Below are 10,963 nucleotides of genomic sequence, written 5' to 3'. Positions count from 1 at the left end.
CTCTATTCAAAACCCTCAAAATGGTTTTAGGCTGGGCTCGAGGTGCATGGTTTTGATAGTAGCACCTCGGCCACCATAAGGACCGGTCTTCGGGCCTCTGTTGCAAAGCACTACCGTATTTCCACATGTCTAGTGGGTAAGGCTTAGTTTGTGGCTTAGTCTGGTCATAAACAAAGGTACATGGATGGAGATGGACGAAGTCGGGGCCCGATGGACATCTCTAGGGCAAATGAAGGCTACACGAGCTGCAGCCCGGTAGTCGAGATGTCATGGCACAGGGCAGGTGCCCTGCTGCTAGGGGCTCAACCTTGGTTACCTGTCTCGGGAATCCCGGCCGTAGTCAGGGTTCGGTCGGTACTCTTGTTTAGGCTAGGATGGGTTGGGAACTATGTCACGTCTTTCGCCCGTATGCCGTGGTGGTATGTGGCACGTGGTTACACGTGAGAAAGATGTGTCTTGTGGGTAAAGCTGTACACCTCTGATCAGAGTATAATCTATTCGAATAGCCGCGCCCTCGGTTATGGGCAAGCCTAGCAATGTACCCAAGTTAGTGGTTTAATTCTTAAAACTTGCTTAACAACTAAAATGTGGAATGGTTGGCCTGGGTTGGCTTGGGACAAGCTGGGACCCAGGACGGGTTGCTAGTTCGGTCTGAATCATCGTAGGCCTTGGGTTAAGGCAGGTTCGTGCGGGTTCACGGCCTTGATTAATAACATTGAGTAGCTCTAGGATCGTCTTTACCAAATGGCCCTGAGCAACTAAAAGTCTTTTAAATGCTGTTTACTGCAAACCCTAACCCCTTTTATTATAACTCCCTTGTACTCCTTTGCATTTATTCTGCATCCGTGGGTGTGTCTTGCTGAGTACTGTGGTTGTACTCAATCTTGCTCAATTTTTCCCCAACCCAGAAGAGGAGTTCCTGGAAGATGAAGGCTTTGGTGTCTAGCTTGTGCCTGCCGTCAAGTGCCTATGGTCGTCGCCCTAGTCTTCCGCTGTTTTCCGTTTATCTTCGTGTGTGCTGGGCCTTCGTCGCCTATGTAATAAATTAACTATTTACGCTTCCGCTTGTTAAACTCTGAATTGTATCAACTTTTGGTGTACCTTGCCTCCTGGGACAAGGAATAATACACGCACGAATGGAATGCCTGTTGGGTTAATTCCGGTCGTGACATCAGATAATATCCTCCTAGCTTATGAACTAACACATTTATTGAAAACAAAAAGGAGTGGATTAGTTGGGTATGCTGCAGTGAAGCTAGATATGAGCAAAGCCTTTTATATGGTGGAATGGGTCTTTCTGGAGAAGTTGTTGATAGGAGATGGGTTACAATTGTGATGAGGTGTGTGACTACGGTGGCTTATCGCATTAAGGTGAATGGTGAGCTTTCTGATCAGGTTACTCCTACCAGGGGTTTGAGCCAGGGGATTCCATTTCACCGTATTTGTTCCTGATTTGCGCAGAGGGTTTCTCGTCCCTGTTGAATGCTGCAGAAGATCAGGGTAATCTATCAGGGGTGGCACCAAGCATCAATCATCTTTTGTTCGGATGACTTGTTGTTACTCCTAAAGGCTGATGAGCGGAGTGCGGGATGTCTGCAGAATGTACTATCCTTACATGAAATATGCTCGGGGCAAACCATTAACAAGGAGAAATCGTCGATCATGTTCAACAGCAATTCCAGAGAAAGTAGGAGAGCGTCTTTCAAGGCGACTCTTGATATTGGAGTAGAGGCCTGGAATGAGAAATACTTTGGGCTGGTAGTGTATATGGGCAGATCAAAAGCAAAAACATTCAATTATCTAAAGGAGAGAGTTTGGAAGATACAAGGCTGGAAAGAAAAGCTATTGTCGCGAGCATGGAAGGATATCCTGATTAAAGCCGTGTCGCAAGCAATTCCGACCTTTGCGATGTCGTGTTTTGATCTGACGAAGACCCTATGTGATAAGATCAGTATGTTGATATGTCACTTCTTTTGGGCACAACAAGACAGGGAAAACAAAATGCACTGGATCTCTTGGGAACATTTATGCAGTCAGAAAGATAAGGGAGGGTTGGGGTATAGAGACCTGCATCTTTTTAATCTAGGAATGCTAGCTCGTCAGGCCTGGCAGTTGCTGTCCAATCCAGAGTCACTCTGTGCATGGGTATTAAGAGCAAAATATTTCCATGAGGGAAAGCTCTTGGAAGTAGGCCCAGGCATCTCCTACTCATGGAGGAGCATTGTCCGCGGTGTACAAGCTCTGAAATCTGGTCTAATCTGGAGGGTTGGTTATGGCACAAAGATTGATATATGAATGATCCATGGATTCCAACAAATATAACCCGTTCTCGTATCAGTCCAAGGAGGGATCATAATTAACAGTGTGGCTGACTTAATTGATCTGACAACTCGTGAATGGGATAGAAGTTTAATCTAGGATATTTTCTCGGAAGAGAATGCGAAAAATATATTAGCTATACCAGTGCGAAGTGGTTTTGAAGATACGGCTGCATGGCATTGGGAACCAAGAGGCCTTCTCACGGTTAAATCTGCATATCATACCCGGAAGATCAATGTGAGCGTTTGTCGTCTCGTCAAGTGGGAGAAACCTCGTCGGGAGAAGAAAGTGCGGTCATGTTAGACTGGGGTAAGTTATGGAGGTTGCATTATCTTCCAAAAGGTGAAGCACTTTATCCGCGTCTTGCCCATAACAACCTGCCCCTGCGCAGGAACATCAGCAGAAGGGGTTTGGATGTGGATACTTTATGTATTGTTTGTCACTGGTTAGATGAGGATGGAGGCCATTGTTTTTTCAAGTGCAAATTTGCAAAAGCCCGTTGGTGGATACTGAACATGGATCACATTAGGCGGGAGCTAGGCCAACATAGCTCGGCTATGGAGGTGTGTAAACACATTCTAAACATGGGGGATCACAATATGTTGACCATTGTGGTTCTACTTTGGAACTGGTGGGATGCAAGGAACAAAGTGGATGCAAGGAACAAAGTGAATGCTTGGGGAAGAATGAAGGATAGCCGAGGAAGTAACTCATAGAGTAATGAAGATGGTGGCTGAAACATCACTTCTTAGCTATGGGAAAACCCAGCCAAGTCCTCGAGTACTAAAAACCTGGTGACCTCCACCTCAAGGCGAGCTGAAACTGAATATTGATGGTGCTTTCTGTGAAGCTAGCAAATCTAGTGGCTGGGATTTTGTTATTTGGAATCATGAAGGAAATGTTGTGCTAGCAGGGGCGGAAATAATTGAGATTGTGCATGATGCTCTGAGTGCTGAAGCTGATGCTTGTTTATATGCTCAGCAGGCTGCAGCAAGTCATGGAATCTCACATAGGGGTGAAAACGGTATGAAAATTCCCGACCGTACCAATACCGTTTCCGTAAAACTAATAAAATAATAATATTTTTAATGATGGTTACCGTTTTCAAAATTTAGTTTTTCCAATTTCTGTCAGCGTGGCATTGAAGTTGACACTAAATAGTTAAATTCATAAATATGGTAATTTCCTTGTCGTTTCCGTCCGATTTAAAAACTAATAAAATAATGATACCGTTTCTGACTATTTCCGATCATATTCATCACTAATCTCACACATTGCCATTGAAACAAAGTGTTCTGTTCTGGTGGATGCTTTAAAGTCAACTGTCTATGATCATGCTCCGGTGGACGTCATCTTCAGGCAAATCAAAACGATGATCTATGTGGATTGTCAGGGTCGATGTGTCTTTTGTGTGTAGTTCTTGTAATTGTTGTGCTCATGAACTAGCTTGTTAAGGAGTGAGTTTGTAAGGTCTCTTGTGATTCGTGACTACACTGATCCTGTGTGTTAATAAATAGCACGTTAAGATAAAAATAAAAACAATAAATAAACAACTAGGCAATGGACTAAGACCAAGTTTAATAATATAGGCAATTACTAACTCCAAAGATTAACGTATCATCTATAGCTAATTTAATATACTACTAATATAATAGTTAACTATAAATACATAGTACGACATTAATGCTTTCCCCACATTTCTCTCTCAAACTCTCACATAAGTTATTAGAGTTTATGCTGCAACTGAGTACAAATTTATAACCCGTTTTTCCTCTCTCTTATTCTCTCTCCTTCACATAAATCTAAATATGATGTAAAAATATGTATAACCCGTTTATATCATGTTATTGTAGTTGCTCTAGTTGAAACATAGCATCAAGGTGATGTGGGCATGTAGGCATAGGCCATAGATCCTAGTGCCAACACGACAGGCATGGTTAGACCGTCCGATCTAAACCCAACGGCGCACATCAACAAAGGGGAGAGAAAAGGCAAAACGACCCACTGCCTCCCACATTAGTGGCCGCATCCCCTCGCCGTCGCCGACTGCTGCTCTCAACTCAATCGCCCGCGCCTACCGTCGCCCTGCGCCGATCACCTGGCCATCTCGCCGCCGGCCTCCTCCAGTCCTCCTAGTCCTCGCCGGACCCAATGGTAATACCACCAGACATTCCTCCTCCCGTTCTTGATCTTTGCTTCTCCTTCTCCTGCCCTGCCGGTGGAATCTGATACCTTCCCCCCATCTTTTTTTTTTTTTGCCGGGTCCTCCGCCCCATCTTGTTCCTCCTGCTTTTTTCGCCTGATGGTGGTGGTGGTGGATGCAGTCTGCGCTCTTCAACTTCCACTCCTTCGTCACCGTCGTGCTGCTGCTGATCTGCACCTGCACCTTCCTCAAGATGCACTTCCCCTCCATCCTCGTCCGACGGACAGGGTGCGTTTCGTGGTTCTTCGCTTTCTTCTCCGTCCTGCCTCGCTTTTGCTTCCGCTCGATCCCCTTCTTTGTGACAAACCTGCGTTGGAACTTTATTATCCATGCCCTTTTTTATTCGTGGGATAAATAACATAGGGACCTGAAGAATGTGTTAGGCTGAATTTGGGGATGGAATAGATCGAAACAATGGGGAAGATGGAAGAAATTTTAATGTTGGATAGCCGATGTGATTCTTTTGTGAATGTTAATTTTATTACGTGCCATGAAGTCTCTTCTAGGGAGGAATTGTTTGCTGTGGGTTGGATTGGAATGAGGTCTGCAAATGCTGCTAACCTTATATGGCATGCTAAAACCTCTGCTGGCGAACAACATTGATTTTGATTAGATGTCATGAAAGATTTTTCTGTGTCTTCAGATCCTATGTAACTGTGTTTTTGCACAGGAAAAAAACTAGGCTTTTAAGGAGATAAGGACGGTAGTATTTAGATAGAACAGATAATATGGAACTGAAAAATGTTCAATCGAATCTAAGATATAACTCTGTAATACATAACTGTAACTTGGCCACTACATCCCCCCCCCCCCCCCCCACAAAAAAAAAAAAAAGTTCTTTCTTTTCCCCTGAAATCGGTGTCAAAATCATTGCACAGGTACTTTCTTTTGAGTTATTAGTGGATTTGTAGTTGGGTATTTTGCCCTGCATGTGAATACAAAGTCTGGTCATGGTCAGCTTACCAAAATTACATTTTTCTATACCAAACAAAAACCTTTATTTGTTAATCGTAGGGGTGCCTATGATGGATGTAATACATCCCCATCTATGGTAATTTAGAAAGGAACATATTGGTAATCGCTCATTTCATTTATCTAGTAATCTCTTGTGGGGGTTGCGATCCGGATAGCAGTGCATTGGCTAGTTGAAACTGGGAATTAGAGGGTATGTAATAAACTAATGGAGCCCGCTAATGGGATGCCTGATTTAAAGAAATTTTATGTTTTTTTTCCATACTAAAGTTGCCATTGTGCAAGCAAGCAGTTAAGCCAATTAGTTTAATACACCTGGCACTTGAAATAATAAATGTGGCATCGGTACATCAAGCCTTGTAGAATGGATTTAACTTTTGGTGGATAGCATGATTCTATCTTGCCAAGTGATGCACATCATTGGCAACCTTCTAGTGATATATTAAAAGCTGAAATGCTTTTGTTTTTTAGTGCACAAGCTCATTGGCATTTCTCGTGTTTCAAAAGTATATGTTGTTCAATGTAATTAAATTATTGTTTTTTTTCCATAGCACAATCTTTGTACATTAATCTGTCTAATTCAAAAGATCTATGGCTCTGATTATGTTACCTTTCTCATGTTCTCAGATTTCGTGGTTTCTTTTGGAAGGCTGCTAGGATAGGTAAACTTCATACTTATTTTGTCAATCTTTTTGTTCTAGTTAAAATATAACTAGCTGGGTGGCCCGCGCAATTGCGCGGCTAGCACCAAAAAAATCATATATTTTTTTAGTATGATTTTACTTAAAATTTATTACATAGCTATCTCATTGTCTTAAGACTTTGAAAGACCAAATCTTACCATCATCGTTTTCTAATTATATAGTTTTTAAAAGTCACACCAATTGCTACCCCTTATGTCATCTTCTTCTTTATTTGCTTGCTCGATCTATCACTATTTCTATTCATTCTTCTTGGAACCTTTAAAATTGGATTTTATAGTTTTTAGAGTTTATTGTCACGTTGGGTTTCATTTTTATAATTTCTAGATGTCCCGTCAAACGTTGCCATTATACTCCTCTACGGCCCGTCCACTATATCTTCTCTTTATTGTCATTGAGATTTTAAAAATCGAACATAATTATTGTTTGTGTTCATTTTTACTTTCTAGAAGTCCCGCCAAACCGTCAGCGGTTTTGCCATTGTACTCCTCTACGGCTCACCCGTTGTCTCCCTTCTTTATTGTTATTGAGATTTTAAAATCGTACATGATTATCATTTTTTTAGCTTTTTTTTTTTACTTTTTGGAAGTTCCGAACCTTTAAAAATTGGACTTGTAGTTTCATTTTTTATAATTTTTAGAAGTCCCATCAAATGATGCCACTATGCCCCCTCTACAGCCGTCCGCCGCCTACTCTTTATTGTCATTGTGATTCTAAAAATCGAACATAACTATCGTTGTAATTCTTTTTTTATTTTCTTGAAGTCCCGTCAACCGTCGGCGGCTCTGCAACTATACTCTTATACACCCCGCCCGCTGCTTCTCCTTTTTGTTGTCATTGAGATTTTAAAAATCGAATATGATTATCAATGTTTTTTTTTTTACTTTCTAGAAGTCCCGGCAACCGCCTTACTTATTTGCTTCACGGCCTGCCTGACGTCTCTTCTTTTAATCGTCATTAGGATTCTATTTGGTGTTTTATTAACAATTTTTATATGCCGTATCAACTGCCACCAACTCTACTCCTTTATAGGCTTGTTACTTAACTTATCTCGTCGTTTGTTTTAGATGGTATTTTCTTTCAATAGTCTTTATTTTTATCACAAATTTTAGTTATTTATAAATTTTATTCCTAATTGAAATCTTATTTTTATTTCTAATGTCAGAATTTATTTTTTAAAAAAAATTAGTTAATACTGTATTGTGTTCTTTTAATGTTTTTATTTTTTATTTTCAATTTCAATTGTTTCAAAATTGTATTCCTGCTTGTGCTCTCTTTTAATTTTTCTAATTTTGGATATTATTTTATTTTTTATTTGAATTTTTAATTAATCTCGTATTTGGTTCTTATATGTATTCTTCTTTCAGTATTGCTTATTTTTAATTTCGAATTTCAGCTAATTTTAAATTGTATTCCTACTTGAACTCTTCTTTATTTTCTTTGTCTAATTTCGGATTTATTTTTATTTTTATTCCGAATTTTTATTAATCTCGTATTGGATTCTTGTATGGACTCTTCTTTCAATATTTCTTATTTTTAATTTCGAATTTCAGTTATTTTTAAATTATATTCCTACTTGGACTCTCCTTTTTTCTTTTTCTAACTTTGATATTTATTTTATTATTATTTAGAATTTTGATTAATCACGTATTGGGTTCCTATATGGAAACTTATTTCCATATTGCATATTTTTAATTCCGAATTTTAGCTATTTTTACATTGTATTTCTACTTGGACTCTTCTTTTCTTTTTCTTCGATTAACGTGGGAATTTCTAGCCTCCACAGCGAACGTGGTGTCTTCTTTTCGAGCTGTCTTAATAATATAATAGATTTATCCAGTGCTGCATCAGCGCATGCATTCTGAAACTGTTGTATTCAGTTGTCTTGCATCATGTTTTATTTTTCTTAAAGATGTGCAGTTACAATATCAGAAAATACTATCAATAGATATAATGATCAAAAGTACAACGAAAGATGAAGGTAGAGATGCAAAGTTAAATTTTATGGCTTGATAAACATGCAGAATGTTTGTCCTTGTGAAATGTGAACAGATAGGGGTATAAATTATTCTTTCATGAATCCTGCCTCATGGCACTAGCAATATATTTACAAACATGAAACATCTAAACATTAATCTGGAACTTCACATTATATTATGTTGGTAAAGAAACAAAGATAAGCTCACATGACAAAATCACAATACGTACATTGGTACCATAAGAAGTGAGAGCTACCATTAGTCCATTATTAAGTTAGCTAGAGTCTTCATTGTTCTATGTCTCAATTAAAATGGTAACATTATTTTACAGAAATCTTCCTTTGATAGACTCAGGATTTCAGGTTAATCAGCCAAAGATAAATATAGTGATAATTTCCAATAATGTTTTGTCAGTTGGTACTTGAGTTTGAATTAGAATGACGACAGGGGCTAGAAGCTGCAGATAAGCATAAATGGAGTATGCATGATATACTTTAAATCTCCAGTCAAGGGATACAGCCATGTTCGTTAGCTGGGACGGAGTTGCTATGCCCAAGCATGGGAAATTTCTTTGTAGACTTAACTTTACTTCCTTGAATTTGACTTGCAGTATCAATATTAGATGTTTTTGTATTGCAATTTCCTAACTTCGTCTCATAAAGGCAGAGTTGCATGTTTACTTATGTTTTTCTATGTTTTGTTTTAACATTTTTTCACCCTTCATTGCATATAGATCGTATAAATAATATTAGTATGTTGATTTTCTCTGTTTTTTTTTTGCCTTTCAGGTGAGCGTCTTAGCCCCTGGGTAGCTATTGGGTGTTCTGTCATGGGCATATCTATTATATTTTATTGAGATCAGAATATATTTTTGTGCTGTCCTGATCTGGGAACAATTTCACCTGTAGATAGGGAAATCCGATGCCTTTTGTGGCTCTGTTTATATCCGTGTTTCTTTCTCCTGTAAGCATGTTATGACTTACGAAATTCACCTAAACTGTTTTCCACTTTCCACTTCAGAGAAGAAGTGTGGGAGCTGGGAATTTTTGAGAGAATTATAGTATGATGATTTGTATTTGTATTTCAGATGTCAGGTTTTGTAACCCTGTAATTGTAGCAGATGTGTGTTTTCATGTTGTGTTTTAACCCTAGTGGAATCCTAGTTCTGTTTATAGCATTATGAGTTAATGACCTTGCTGGCATATCTGGTATTTGATGTTGGTCTCTCGTCATGTGGATTTACGGTTCAATTAGAGAAAAATCATGAAGGAATTCAGGCTTAGGTGACACCTGAAAATCCCCCTACTTTGTCTAGGTCGCCCGTACGCTACCTAATGATGCAATGATTAAAACAGAACTGCCAAACATAAGCGTGTACGAGTATCTTTCTGAATTCAATACTACTACTATGCAATTGCAAGTGGTATCTCTTACCAAAAGACTTGATTGTCACTCGTGGTTTTACCTCAGTACATTGAGCCTGTATAGATGGGACTAAAACTTTTAAATCCCTATTACATCGGATGTTTGGATACTAATTATAAATATTAAACGTAGACTATTAATAAAACCCATCCATAATCTTGGACTAATTCACGAGACGAATCTTTTGAGCCTAATTAATCCATGATTAGCCTATGTGATGCTACAGTAAACATTCTCTAATTATGGATTGATTAGGCTTAAAAAATTTGTCTCGCGAATTAGCTTTCATTTATGTAATTAGTTTTGTAAGTAGTCTATATTTAATACTCTAAATTAGTGTCTAAATACAAGGACTAAAGTTAAGTCCCTGGATCCAAACACCACCTTAGTATACACCTGAAGGAGTAACACTTAGTAGACCCTATTTGGAACATTCGAATAATAAAACACATGATGATTTTATAAAAATAAATATGTAGAGAACACGGAAAGGCTACAAGAAAAATACAGGAATTGTAGAGATAGACGGAAAAGGAAAGTTTACAATAGAATAGACCTTATGCTAAATATCTTCTAAAATCTCCATCCACTATACTATTCCAAAGGAATTTTATAGGATTTTAGAAACTCCAATCATTTGTTACACAGGATTAGAAAAAATAAACGTGAGAGATTTGAATCGTTAAAATTCCTCCATTAGTCCATTCTTAAAAAGGGGCCTTAATTAAGAAAGTCCTTGACTATATCATATGGACAAAACGGGTTTGATGACATATTTGTGTATGAAGAATAATCTAACAGAAGAATATTCCTATAAAGTTCATGTATGTATCTATACCCACTACATCCTAAAGCTTAATATACGAACATGCCACATAATCATCCATTAGCAATATTACATCTTAAAGCTAATGGAAGTATCCATATCATCTATGATTTATTACTTTATAGAGCTTAACATTCAAGCACATCAAATCATCATCCCCACATCATTGTCCCTATGTTTTAACATATTCATACAGTACTTTTACAATATCTAGGATAGATTCATCCATACATTCTGCAACATCGTGCGGGAATCATCTAGTAGTTTATAAGAAAATGATGTCCAACAAATTGCTAAGCTTATAATGGTTTTAAACTTGCCATAAAGCACCATAAAGACTCTAAAAACATTTATATTGTATACTTATACTTTTAAACTTGTCTCATGTTCTATCACATGTCCAAAAGCATCGACATCCTACCAAGAGTTGATGTGGCATGCCTACGCGGAGATGATGTGATGTGTGAGAACACACCATCGTGCATTCACTTCTGCTACATCAGCTCCAAAATGGCACACCACAACAGCCCTCGGAGGG

The 10,963-nt window shown here is 38.5% G+C and overlaps 1 long non-coding RNA gene across 1 annotated transcript; it reads left to right on the top strand.

Annotated features, from left to right (window-relative positions):
• The first annotated feature begins 4,450 nt into the window (after nucleotides 1-4,450).
• Nucleotides 4,451-9,369, top strand: LOC127763436 (uncharacterized). Its single transcript, XR_008015714.1, has 3 exons — nucleotides 4,451-4,473; nucleotides 4,644-4,750; nucleotides 8,963-9,369. It is a non-coding gene; the product is annotated as an uncharacterized LOC127763436 (long non-coding RNA).
• Nucleotides 9,370-10,963: the final 1,594 nt, after the last annotated feature.

The sequence above is a fragment of the Oryza glaberrima genome, chromosome 2, assembly GCF_000147395.1.
Source record: "Oryza glaberrima chromosome 2, OglaRS2, whole genome shotgun sequence".
NCBI lineage: Eukaryota > Viridiplantae > Streptophyta > Magnoliopsida > Poales > Poaceae > Oryza > Oryza glaberrima.
This window is presented reverse-complemented; position numbering and strand designations above follow the sequence as displayed.